Consider the following 12,658-nt stretch of genomic DNA (forward strand, 5'->3'; position numbering starts at 1 on the left):
TCTGAATTGTGCTTCAAGCTTCTGAATGGAAGCTGAATGAGATAGTTGGACCTGAGACATTCGCTTGATTGTGCTCTCTGTTCTTTCTTGATTCATTAACACTTTCTGCATCATACTTTTCAGTTCAGCAGAATCATTAGGCGTGTTGCCAGCAGAGTTGCTAGCTGAATTATCTCTCCACTGTTAGGAATTAGATGCTTGCCCCCTAGGTGGGATGTAGGGGTTCGAGCTCTTGTTGCCATAATTATAGTTGTTGTAATTCCCTTGATTTGGATTGCCCTGATCATTTCTTCCATAATTGTTCCCTTGAAATTGTTGTTGAGGCTTTTGCCATGGGTGATTACCGGGACCTTGATAATTTTGCCTTTGATAGCCCCCTTGCGAGTTGTTGACATAATTCGCATCTTCATATTGTGGCTGCCCCTCTAGATAAGCTTCTTCAGAGACTTGGTACATTCCGGGAGCATGAAGTGGCATCTCCTCTACAACATTCACACCTTTGGCTTCTTTCTCCATAAGCCTTTTTGATAATAAATCCACGGTGGTTTGCAATTGAGCAAAAGCATGATCTCGCTCATGGTTTTTTTTGGCCACCGCGGCAGCAGAGGGACTACCATATGACAGGGTTTCACTATCACTAGAATGCCAAGCTTGGTTGTGGGTAGTAAGCTTGTCGAGCAACCTGGTGATGTTGACAAATGATTTGTCCATGAAGCATCCCCCAACTGCAGTGTTGACAGCAATTTGATTCATGGTATCTAACCCCTTGTAAAATTTCTCGGTGAGGATAGCATCCGGAAATCCATGATTCGGAGATTGAGCTAGATAATATTTGACACGCTCCCATGCTGCATATAGTTGTTCCCCCAGAAGTTGTTTGAACTCAAAGATCTTGTCCCTAAGCTCAGCCTTTTTGCTTGGTGGAAACCACTTTTTCAAGAATATATTGGTTAACTCGTTCCAGGTATGAATGGTATTGCTGGGGAGCTTTTCATACCATTCCCTTGCTTGGCCAGCCAAGGAATATTTGAAGACTCGTAACCGCAGTGCATCAACAGGAACAACACCTTGGGATTGTTGAGAACATACACGCAGGAAATTCTTCAGGTGTCGGAGTGGACAATCCTCCGAAGAATTTCGAAAATAGCCTTCAAGTTTCAATAGCTGATAGATAGAACTATCAATTTTGAAATTAGCATTTCCCGCTCTAGGAGGAACTACAGCAGAAGCTTAATCAGCTTCGTCGATGAATTCCGCAAATACATTCTCATCCTCCTCTTCTTCTGGTGCAGAATGGTTCACTTGGATTCCCCCTTGGTTTCCTTGATTGCGATTGTGTCTTCCTGCCATGTTCACCTGGTTCTCTACAACAGCAAACAAGGTGTGATGGAATAGAAAAAGTTTTAAAGAAGAGTACACAACAATTAGTAATTTCTAAACCGTATTCCCCGGCAACGATGCCAAAATTTGATACGCTCAAATTACACCTATTAATGATGTAAAGCGGACGTTGTCAAATATAGTAACCCAACAAGGTTGGGGTCGAATCCCACAGGGAATATGGAGAGAAAAGAGTATTAATCGTATGCGATACTAGACTTTAAAAGCTTTAATCCTATTCCTGATAGTTTGAAATAGTTGTTGAATAATGTAATTAAGTATTTTGACTGAAATTGTATTTAATGTGAAATAGAGACTAAGGTTGTGTTCCCCAATTTGATTAGATATTATGCTTCAGGTTTCAATGTGATATACTTCTAATGGTTGTTTTATGAATATGCACTTGGTCTCTTAAGAACTTCTTAATGTTTTCCAACAGTTAAGTCGTATTTCCTCTTTATGATTCTTCCGAATGTAAAAGAGTTGCAATCGAAGAATGACCAAAAATGCCAATTTAGACTTGTTCTCATCCCTAAGTTAGTCTATTAAATGAGGGTTAACGCCTCGAGTCATTGTCATTCAATCTTACCAATACTAACTTTCTTTCCCAAGAAAAGTTAATATAATGGCTTAGGATAATGCTTGCAATCATCATCCAACGCTAAATCACAAAAACTGAATGAATACCAACAACCATTATGCATATATCAATAATAGAAACCCATTCACATAATATCCATCATGGGACTCACAACCTTAGCTTTAAAATTAGCTACTCATAATCTTGACTAGCAAAGAAAGCTTAAAAGCTGACATAATATACTGACAATGCAATTACAAAGTGGAATGGAAGTGAAGTAGTTTACTTTAAATGCTCCAAAAACTTCTAATATGAAAAATCTAGAGTTTAAGCTCTCAAAAATATATCTAGCTGCTGAATTAAAACCCTACATTAAGTATTTATAAAGCCAAAAATCGCGCCAAGTTTCTGGACAAAAATGCCCTTACGCCGCATCGTTACGGACCGTAATTGTCACAAGTTACGCTTCAGAAGGACGGACCGTAACACAGGTTACGGTCCGTCCTTCATTTCGTCATTTGTCCACTTGTTGTTACGGCCACCATGCGACGGACCGTAACCTGTGTTACGGTTCGTCCTTCTGAAGCGTAACTTGTGACAATTACTTGGCAACTCTCTGGAATTTTGGCTGATGTTACGGTGAGATGTTACGGACCGTAACACGACATCATAACACTGATGTTTCCATGAAAACTTTCTGGAAATTTGGCTCCTGTTACGGTTCAATTTTACGGACCGTAACATGAGTTACGGACCGTAACATGAGTTACGGACCGTCATTTAGCTCTAATTTGTCTGTTTTTCAGCATTTCATCTCATTTTCGATTCTTAGTTAACCAACCCTATAAAACACAAAAATAACATAAGAAACAATGTAAAAACACTTAAAAACAAGCAACACTTCTAATTACAAAGGCATAAAATGTGCCGAAATTCACGGCACATCAATCTAGCAGCCAAAATCCATTGCTTGAAGACTCAGTGATATTGTTGGTAACTGATGGATTCTTGCAAATGGTGTCAATCTATGCCCTACACCAACTCTGGGGAGGATACTTCAACAATGACTTCACAACAGGTTCCACTCAACTGCTCCATACACTTCAACTAGTCTTTAAAATCTTCTGAATAAGTGGACCATGAAGCCTACCAAAACAGCTTCTTCATCTCCAAAGATCTATAATTGTTTGCCCAATTTGCCTCAACATGTTTGGCACGATACCCTTTTTTTGCTCCTGAAAGCCCATTTTTAAGTGCATCAATTAATCTCTACATTAATGCGCAGAATTTAGGTCAACTAAAGTATTTACAAAATTTAGGTCAACTAATTACCTAACTTAAGTATAGTATTTATAGAATTTAAGTCAACTAAAATAAACTAAGTATGGTATTTAGTTGAAGTAATTACATAAGGTAACATGAATACGTACTGAATGTCAATTATGGTATTTAAGTCAACTAAAGTAAGCCAAGTATGGCATTTAAGTCAACTAATTACCTAACTTATTACATAATTTAAGTCAACTAAAATAAACTTAGCATGGTATTTAAGACAAGTAAAGACAAGAAAGGTACCTTCTGCATGTCTGAGGTAAATGTAACTCCTTCTCCCATGTTCAACTCCAATGAACCCTTCAGATGCTCCAAAAACCAGGTCCAGCTCCTCTTTGTTTCTTTATCAACAACAGCCCATGCTAGAGGATAAAAATGGGCCTGGTTGTCTTGCCCAAGAGCCACTAGCAGTTGGCTTTTTGCTTTCTCTTTCAAAAAAGTACCATCTAGTCCAATAAATGGCCTCAAACCATCTTTGTATCCCATCTTTAGAGCCTGGAAACAAATGTACATTCTAAGGAATTTCCTTTTGCCCTGAAGTAGTGCCTCATTGGTCAAGTTAATAACCACATCAGATCCAGGATTACTATCCCTCAAAGCATTGGCATAAGCCTACAACTTGTTGTAATCATCATTGACACTGCCTTCAAGCTTTTCCAAGATCAAACTGCCTTCAAGCTTCTCCAAGATCATTCTTTGCCCTTGTACACTTACCATGAGTAGCATTAAGGTTAAAGGTAGCTTGCAAATAATTCCTCATCTCTTTCACTTTGTACTTAGGATCATCTTGCGACTTCCCCTTGAAGTAGTGTGCACTGGTTAAATAATCAACCCTACTATTGTCAAACTTATCAGTACAATCACGTTTTGTGTTTAATGTCTTCACTCTACATCCCTCTCTGCATTTGTCCTTAGATATTAGACAAATAAATTGGCCGCCCTCTTCATACCTATATCTCAATCTATTGTTGTCACTCTTTAAAAGCACTAACTCCTTCTTACTAACCATTGCATAAAACTTTCTAGATTCGGCTATATCCTTGAAAGACATACCACTATGTATCTCTTTATACTCAATAAGGTGTTCAGTAACTTCTTGTTTTCTTTGTGCCAGAAAGCAACCTATTTGTTTAGAGTCATAGTCCAACTCCTCAAGATCAATGTCATCATCATCCTCCCCTTCATTTTCAGTAATACTACCATCACTAGCAGCTGAAGCTACAACTGCACAAGTCTCACTGTGGTGGACAATGTTGGGGATAGAAACAATAAGGTCACACTCTTCTACAACATAAATATTGATAATGTTAAACTTATCACTAACAAGACACAACGGGTATCTATTTCCAACATCATCTTCAATCTCATAATATTTTTCAGATGGATCAGCAATAATTAGTTGTTGAACCCCTACAAACCCTAATTTTTTAATGTATTCATCAACTAAATCTTTAAAGTACAGAAGGTCTGATATCATACCCTCTCCAAAAGTGAACATCCTTCTTTGAGTAGAGAACATAGGGCTTAGTTATCCATTCACCACCATGATTGAAAACCAGGTCCATATGAACCATCTTTAACCTACAAAGTGTAACAGAAAATAAATGAGCCATAAAGTTACAAAACAAAACATAAATTAGACAAAGAATGCATAAAGTCATATTAAACAACTCATATGTTAAGAAACAACATACATTGGGCCCACTTAACAAATAATACAAAAACAATTAATAAAATACCACAATAAGGGCCCTACTTACTAAAGAATGCATAAAGTTAAACAAATTTAACTCTCAAACGCCACATTTCAATGCAAAATAAGTCACATGCTATTATGGGGATCTAATTCAATAATAAAAACATCAAACCCACAAATAATACCAAAATATGAACCCCAAAACCACCAAACACTTCTGCTTTCAACCGATACAACCCCATAAATGTAATACCACGTATGAAACATGACAACTCAAAATATTCAATTTTATGGTCCCGCCCGCCCCAAACCTCACAATAACTAAAAAAAAGAAGTAAAGAAACCCTAACAAATCCAAAAAAAGGAAAGGACCACACATTAAAGAGCACATGCATGACTATACAACAATAAATACACAAAAATAACAACTAAAGCCAAACATACTACCAGAAAAGGCAAGAAATCAAGTTAGTGTAAAAAAATACAAACCCTAGAAAGAGAAATCAGATTACAACATAAAACCAACTTACTAAAATGCTAAAATTACATAATTACATAATGGAACAGTTCGCTGGGAACATGCTCCAGAGATGTCTTTGCATAAAGTAAAAGAAATGAAAGGAGGAGTAGAGTTCCAAAAAAACATGTTCTTCTTCCCTATCTATCATGTTTGAGCACATTTTTCTTCCATATAGAGCTAGGGTATGTGCAGCAGCATTTACTTCACGATATATCTGGTTGACTTGTGCCTGCCCATCGCTTTTAGGAGGAACCTGCAGTCATTTAAAATATTAAAGTAAGTGTGATTATCAGTTTCATTTGATAAGTATAGCAATACCTGAGCGTCTATCTCCACTGCCAGGGGAAACAAATTTTTTGTGAAGGCCAATTCAAGTCCCTTGAACAGGGACATAATCTCTGCATGAAGAGGGGAGTGTGCAATAATGCAGCTTGCAAAACCCTCTTTCCATTGTCCATTGTTTGTAAGAACCATCTATGTTAAGTTTATAGTGGTTGGCTTCAGGAGGGTGCCACTTGATATTTATAATAGTTTTTTGTGGTGTGTTGTTATTGAGGTTTTCAGTCGGGGGGTGATATTCTAGGGCCATGTTGAATGCTTTATTGGTGTTGATGTTGAGAGATGTATGGTTGAATATATTGTTGTTTCTATTTATCCAAATCTCCCAAAGGGTGATTGGGATGAGAGATCTCATGGGTATTGTGTGGTTGTTTGGACTGATAGTGGTGTCGTCACTGCAGCAGGAATCTCTAATGTATTTTTTATAGTGGTCCTCAAGTGGTGTTTGAATGCCAAAGGCATCCCAAATGAGTCTAGATTTTGGACATTGGAAGAGTATATGATGGATGGTTTCGGTCACTCCGGTACAGTAGAAACAAGCAAGGTTTTGTAAGATTGATCTTGATCTTTTATGGAGAAGATCTGCTATAGGTAGGCATTTGTGGGCTATCAGCCAAAGAAAATATCTATATTTATTTTGGCATTTAATTTTCCAAATCCAAGTGTAGAGGGGGTCGGGTGGACTTGGTTGTTTTAGGTGGTGTTTAAGTGTGTAAGCACTCTTAGTTGTGAAAACACCATTTCCAGTTTGGTTCCAGAAAAAGGTGTCGGGTGTGTCATTGAAGGGTATGTAAGTATTCTTGATAGTATTGGAAATGGTGGTGGGTAAATCTTAGCCAAGAGTATTGAGGTTAATATTATTATTTTGAATTAGTATATTGAGTGTAATAGAGTCATCCTTTCTTTGTAGTGGTCCTTGGATTAGGTTTCTAAGGTTAGTTGATGGCAACAACTAGTTATCATTCCAAACACTGTTTTTTGTTCCATTACCAACATTCCATGAGATACCCTTATTAAAGAGTGTATTCATTTTTGTAAGGTTTTTCCAGATGTAGGAATCGGCGTTAGTATGAGTGTATGTGGTGTTGTGTTGTTGCCATGATATCTACTTAAGAGGGACTTTGCCCAAAGAGTTCGGGGATTTTTCTTTAATATCCACAACATAGATAGAATAAGGGAGTGATTTTCCCTATAGCTTTATGTAATCCTAGTCCTCCTTTCTCCTTGGGGGTTGTGACGGTGTCCCAATTGATAAGGTGCATTTTCTTTTTATCTGTGGTGGAGCCCCAAAGGAAATTTCGTTGAATTTTGTCAATGGCTTTTCTAGTGGTAGCAGGGAGAATGTTTAGTTGCATAGAGTAGACGGGGATGGTAGAAAGGACTGATTTCGCAAGGGTGGCCCTGCTAGCTAAACTTAACTGTGTAGCTTTCCAGCCTTTCAACTTGGCGTTCATTCTATCTAGGATGTATTGGTAATCAGTTTCTTTAGGGCAGTTAGTGGTAATCTTAAACTCGAGGTATTTTCCAATATTGTTGGTTGCCTTAATATTTAGAATTGCGGCTAGGTTGTCAGAAGTCCTCTGGCTAACGTTATTGGAAAAAAGGACTTTTGATTTGTGGAAGTTGATTCGTTGGCCAGAATGGGCGGTAATGTGGTTGAAGGTGTTGATAATGGTGTGCGCATTTTCGGTGTCAGCTTTTGCGAATAGGAGGAGGTCATCTGCAAAGAGTAAGTGGGAGATTGGGGCTTTTGATTGGCTTATTTTGATGGGGTTCCAGTTTAGGATATCAACCTGGTGGTCAATGCATCAGTGAGAGCTTATATGCAGATTATGAAAAGGTACGGGGATAGGGGGTCTCCTTGCCAATGCCTCGAGTACGTTGGAAGGACTCCGTAGGCTGGCCGTTGACAAGGATAGAGGTTGAAGTAGTGGTGATACAGTTCATTATTAAGGTAACTAAGGTGTCTGGAAATTTAAGATCACATAGGCATTGTCTGATGAAAGTCCATTCCAGCCTATCAAAAGCTTTTTCAAGGTCTATTTTTAAGATCATTTTTCCACCTGAGCCAGTAGTTTTGTTAAAAGAGTGGACAGCCTCTTGGACGATAATAGCATTATCTACAGCTCTTCTTCCTGGTATGAAACTACACTGATTAGGGATGATGATATGATAGAGGTGAGGCCTGATACGGTTGACAATAATCTTTGTAATAGTGTTGCATAGACTAATGGGCCTATAGTGAAGGATAGTGGAAGGGTTCTTTATTTTGGGTATTAGGGTAACCAATGTATGGTTGATGTCAGGGTAACCAGTGTATGGTTGATGTCTTCCGGTATTTTGAGGGTGAAAAAAAAATTCATGCATGTAATGGTGATAGCATCTTTCGTTTCCTCCCAATACTTTTGGAAGAAAATGGGGTGTAGGCCATCAGGGCCTGGTGCTTTTAGGGGCTTGAAAGAATTTATTGCTTTTTTGATTTCATAAGAGGTCAAAGGCTTGGTAAGGAGTGTCTAGTTTGTGTCAGTGAGGATATTTAATTTGCTGGGGTAGGGGGTGTATATATGGGATAACTTGTGAGTTCCGTGGTGTAAATGGATATAAAGTGGTTGGTGATGATATTTTTTTTATAGCAGTTAGATTATAAGTCCAATTTCCTACACTGTCATTTAGTCCAAGGATACTATTTTTCCTGCTCCTCTGGATTGCGGAGATGTGGAAGAATTTAGTATTAGCATCTCCTTCGTTTAACCACTAAACTCTCGATTTTAGTTTCCAGAATTTCTCTTCATGTTTAAGGATGATGTTATATTCGGATATGAGATGATCTTCTAGGTCATGGTGAAAAGCTTGTTTGTGAGACTCATTCATTTTTTGGAGTCCTTCAATTCTAGAGAGGAGGGTTTTTTTTTTTTTTGAAAATGTTTCCGAAAGTGTTTTTGTTCCAATAGTCAATGTGTTTAGTGAAGGAGTCAACAGCGCTACAGTAATGAGTGTTGTTAGTCCAATGTGATTTAGTAATGTTTTTAAAATCAGGGTGATTAAGCCACATGGTTTCTAATCTGAATGTGCTTTTGGGTTTGCTCATAGGTCTAGTTAGGTTTAGCAAGATTGGGCAGTGATCCGAGTGTGTACAAGGTAGGTGGGCAATAGTGGAATCCCTAAAAATTCTTAGCCAATCCGAGTTCGCAAAAAACCTATCTAGTCTTTCCAATATTATGTTATTCTTATTTTTTTCTTTTATTAGTCCACATGTATTTACTACGCGTAAACCCTAAGTCAATCATATCAATATTATTTAGGCACTGCACATAGGCGGCTGCTCTTTTATTATTAATAGGGTTTCCCCCATATTTTTCAGAGGCGGCGCGCACTTCATTAAAATCGCCACACAGTAGCCAAGGAATCTTATTATGGCCCCCAACAGTTTGGAGATTGTTCCATAATATTTTCCTGTTGGTATATTTAGTACTAGCATAAACTAATGATATCATCCAAGGGGAGGAATTTTCACTAACCTGCACATTGACATGTATTTCTTGGTCAGCGACTGCGACTGGATCCATGCTCAGCTCATCACTTTTCCACATGAACACGACCCCGCCGGAGTAACCCTCAGCAGCTATATCAAACATGTCGGTGAAACCCACTGCGTGCATGAGTGGGTAGTGGTCTGTCACTTTTGTTTCGGTTAAACATATTATAGTGGGATTGTTCCATGCAACAATAGCTCTAAAATTTCTTTGAAAATTCAGTCTATTGCAGCCACGGCAGTTCCATAATAAGACTTTCATTTGGGATTCATAGTGTATGGTGGAACTCCCTCCTGGGGCTAGTGACATCGTGAGGTGAGATAGCAATGGATGTGATGTCCCCTTTGTCATTGGAATGTCGGATTCCATCAGTGTAGGTAATAGTAGTTAATACAACAATCTTTAGTGAAGAAACTTACCTTTTTGAGCTTCAATCAGTAAATGGCATGGGTTTTGACAAAGAATCGCAACAGAAATGTAGCAGCCACTCGTGACCTCTCACTTCCTAAAATGAGAGAATTAAGTTTGTTTTAGGGTTTTAATTGGGGTGGATTTTTAGTCAGGTTACGGGTTCAACCCGTTGAACCGCGTATTTTTTATTTTAGATGGGTCAAGCCACCCCAAGCCCTCCACGTGTCCTTCCGTCAAACTAAGGGCAAATGTAGAACTTTACTAGACGGTAAGGGTATGTATGACGAAAAAGTATAATGGGGATTAAGTTTGAAAATAAAACAAAGTACGCCACTAAAAACAGGCAAAAATCGACGGCCAAAACCGACGGAAAATCGACGCAACACGTCCGTCGGTTTATGTTACGTCGCTTTTCGAAAACCGACAGAGTCCGTCGGTTATGTAAAAAAAAAAAAAAACGATAGACTCCGTCGGTTTCTTTTTTTGAAAATAAAATAATGAAATGTAGCAACTTGGAATCGAACCTGAATATGTTCTTTGGCTTTAAAGGGCTCTACCACTAGACCACTCATGTTCTTTGTTCAAATACTTACATTGATTTAATTTATACTTTTTTTTGCTCTAAAAACCGATAGACTCTGTCAATTTTTTTATTAAAAAATAAAAAATAGACGGACTCCAAACAATATAAAAAATAATTATATTGTTCACGTATTTTTGAGTGAAAAATAACCGACGCAGTCCGTCGATTTTCTTAAAAAAAAAAATTTTAAAAATATCGAAACCCGACGGAATCCATCGGTTTTTTTTTTTTTTTTTTGTCAGTTTTTTAGTAGTGGCAGAGGGGTATATTTGGCCCTTTTCCATTAAAAATAAGCTTGGGTCAAAAGTCAATCGAAAATAGATATATATATATATATATATATATTGGCTTTAAATGGTTGAAGCTTATGTTTCTTCAATGAACTCACAAATCGATAAATTAGATTAGCGGAGATTCTGATACCACAGTTATGATTTTTTGAAGAGAGATGCAAGGATTAAGATTGAAAATATGAATGAAAATTTGTGTTTTATAAATTTCATTAATCATAGGCCTTTATATCTCCACATAAACAAAGCAGTAGACTCCTACAGTTAAAGTATTACTCCATCCATCTCAAATTATTTGTCGTTTTTTGTTTTACACACCCCTTAGAAAATATTAATTATGAGGGTTATTTGACCTATTTTACACTTATTTATGTCTAAGTTATAATCTCTCTCCATTAAATGTTTACTCTATTTATATACTCTATTTATATGTGATATCCATTAATGACGAAATCCTACTAAGGGTAAAATGGAGAAAAATAATTTATTATGGCTAGAACTTCTAAACCGACATATAATTTGAGACAACTATTTTTAGTAACCACATCAAATAATTTGAGACGGAAGGAGTATACTCTTACGGAAAAAAATGAATACTCTACTAAATAAAGTACTATTGGACTTCTATAACTAAACAACTTATTATTCCAAAAAACTGTAACTAAATAACTTATTATTCCAAAAATGTGTAGCAATGCATCGTCTTAAACATGTTAGGCGTATAATGGAAGGATTGACTCGTTGTAGTCATTCAAAGGATCCAATCAAGATACGTAAGGATAATTCTTCTTCCACCGCTACGGCTAGCGCAAAATTGCCCAAAAATATATAGAAATCATCCCACCTTTAAAATATCGATGTGGACCTCAACAGATACAATTATCTCTTCGAGTAAGAGAAGACAATTGAGCATTACATTTTAATTTGCCAGATTAAGATATGGTTCAAATCTCAACAAGTCATGTGCATTGGCCATCTTGATGGGATGTCATTAATTGTAAAAGAAAGTTGGCACGAGAAACGTCGCCATAACTCGGGACCAAATGCTTGCTCTTAATTAAATGTGAACATTTTGGGACTGTAGCCCCTAAAGTCCATCACTTGTTAAAATTAAAATTTAATAGGAATGAACCACATAATATAGTTGAATTAAAATTAAAATTAAAATTTAATGAATTAATATGAATGAACCACATAATATAGTTGAGTAGTTTTGGATAACTTAGTTATTTTATGATTACGTATTACCTTTGCACCTACTGCTAGGCTGGTGAATCCTTCTCGAAAAATTCAAGTGAATCCTTCACGAAAAACTATATATAGTATAATAGATAATTAAAAACAAAAAATATAATGATAGATAATACATTGAATCTTCTTGATATAATAAAATTCTACACTAAGAAGTAGTCAAAAGGGTCCAAAAGTCGCACTAAGTCACAAGTACAAATACAAATTATAACATTAAAATATTATATATATATATATGGCTCTAACACATACTTATTGCCTGCACAGACTTATAAGATTAATCTTGCATTGAAACGGGTGAACATAACCGTTTATAATTTGAATAATAGAAGAAAATGATTCTGCCAAAATTTCTTATGTGTTATTTTCATATTTTTTATGTGTAAAGATAAAAACAAAATTAAAAAAAATAAAATTGTAAATAATTACAGAATCAATATTTGATCTCGTTTCTTTTATATTTCAAGTATATAGCAAGTCATAAAAATATATGGCATGTCGTAGGAGGGTAGCTAAGGATAGAGCGGTTAGATTGTCATATATAGTCATTGAACCATAAATAAATAAATAAGATATTAGGCTGCATGAGGGCGACACCACTACATATTAAAAGCTGTTAGGACCAATATATACAATTATAACAAGTATGAAAAAAGTCAAGCCTTCAGCTGGTGATAAGATTTGAATGCAATGAAACATTGATAATGTCGATTCAAAATCTACGCAATTAGTTGCTGCCAACA

At 36.6% G+C, this 12,658-nt stretch overlaps 1 non-coding gene across 1 annotated transcript; it reads left to right on the forward strand.

Moving 5' to 3' along the window:
• The first annotated feature begins 799 nt into the window (after positions 1 to 799).
• Positions 800 to 906, forward strand: LOC132618685 (small nucleolar RNA R71). Its single transcript, XR_009574259.1, has one exon. It is a non-coding gene; the product is annotated as a small nucleolar RNA R71 (small nucleolar RNA).
• The last annotated feature ends 11,752 nt before the right edge of the window (positions 907 to 12,658 follow it).

This window comes from Lycium barbarum, chromosome 1, assembly GCF_019175385.1.
Source record: "Lycium barbarum isolate Lr01 chromosome 1, ASM1917538v2, whole genome shotgun sequence".
NCBI classification, from domain to species: Eukaryota; Viridiplantae; Streptophyta; class Magnoliopsida; order Solanales; family Solanaceae; genus Lycium; species Lycium barbarum.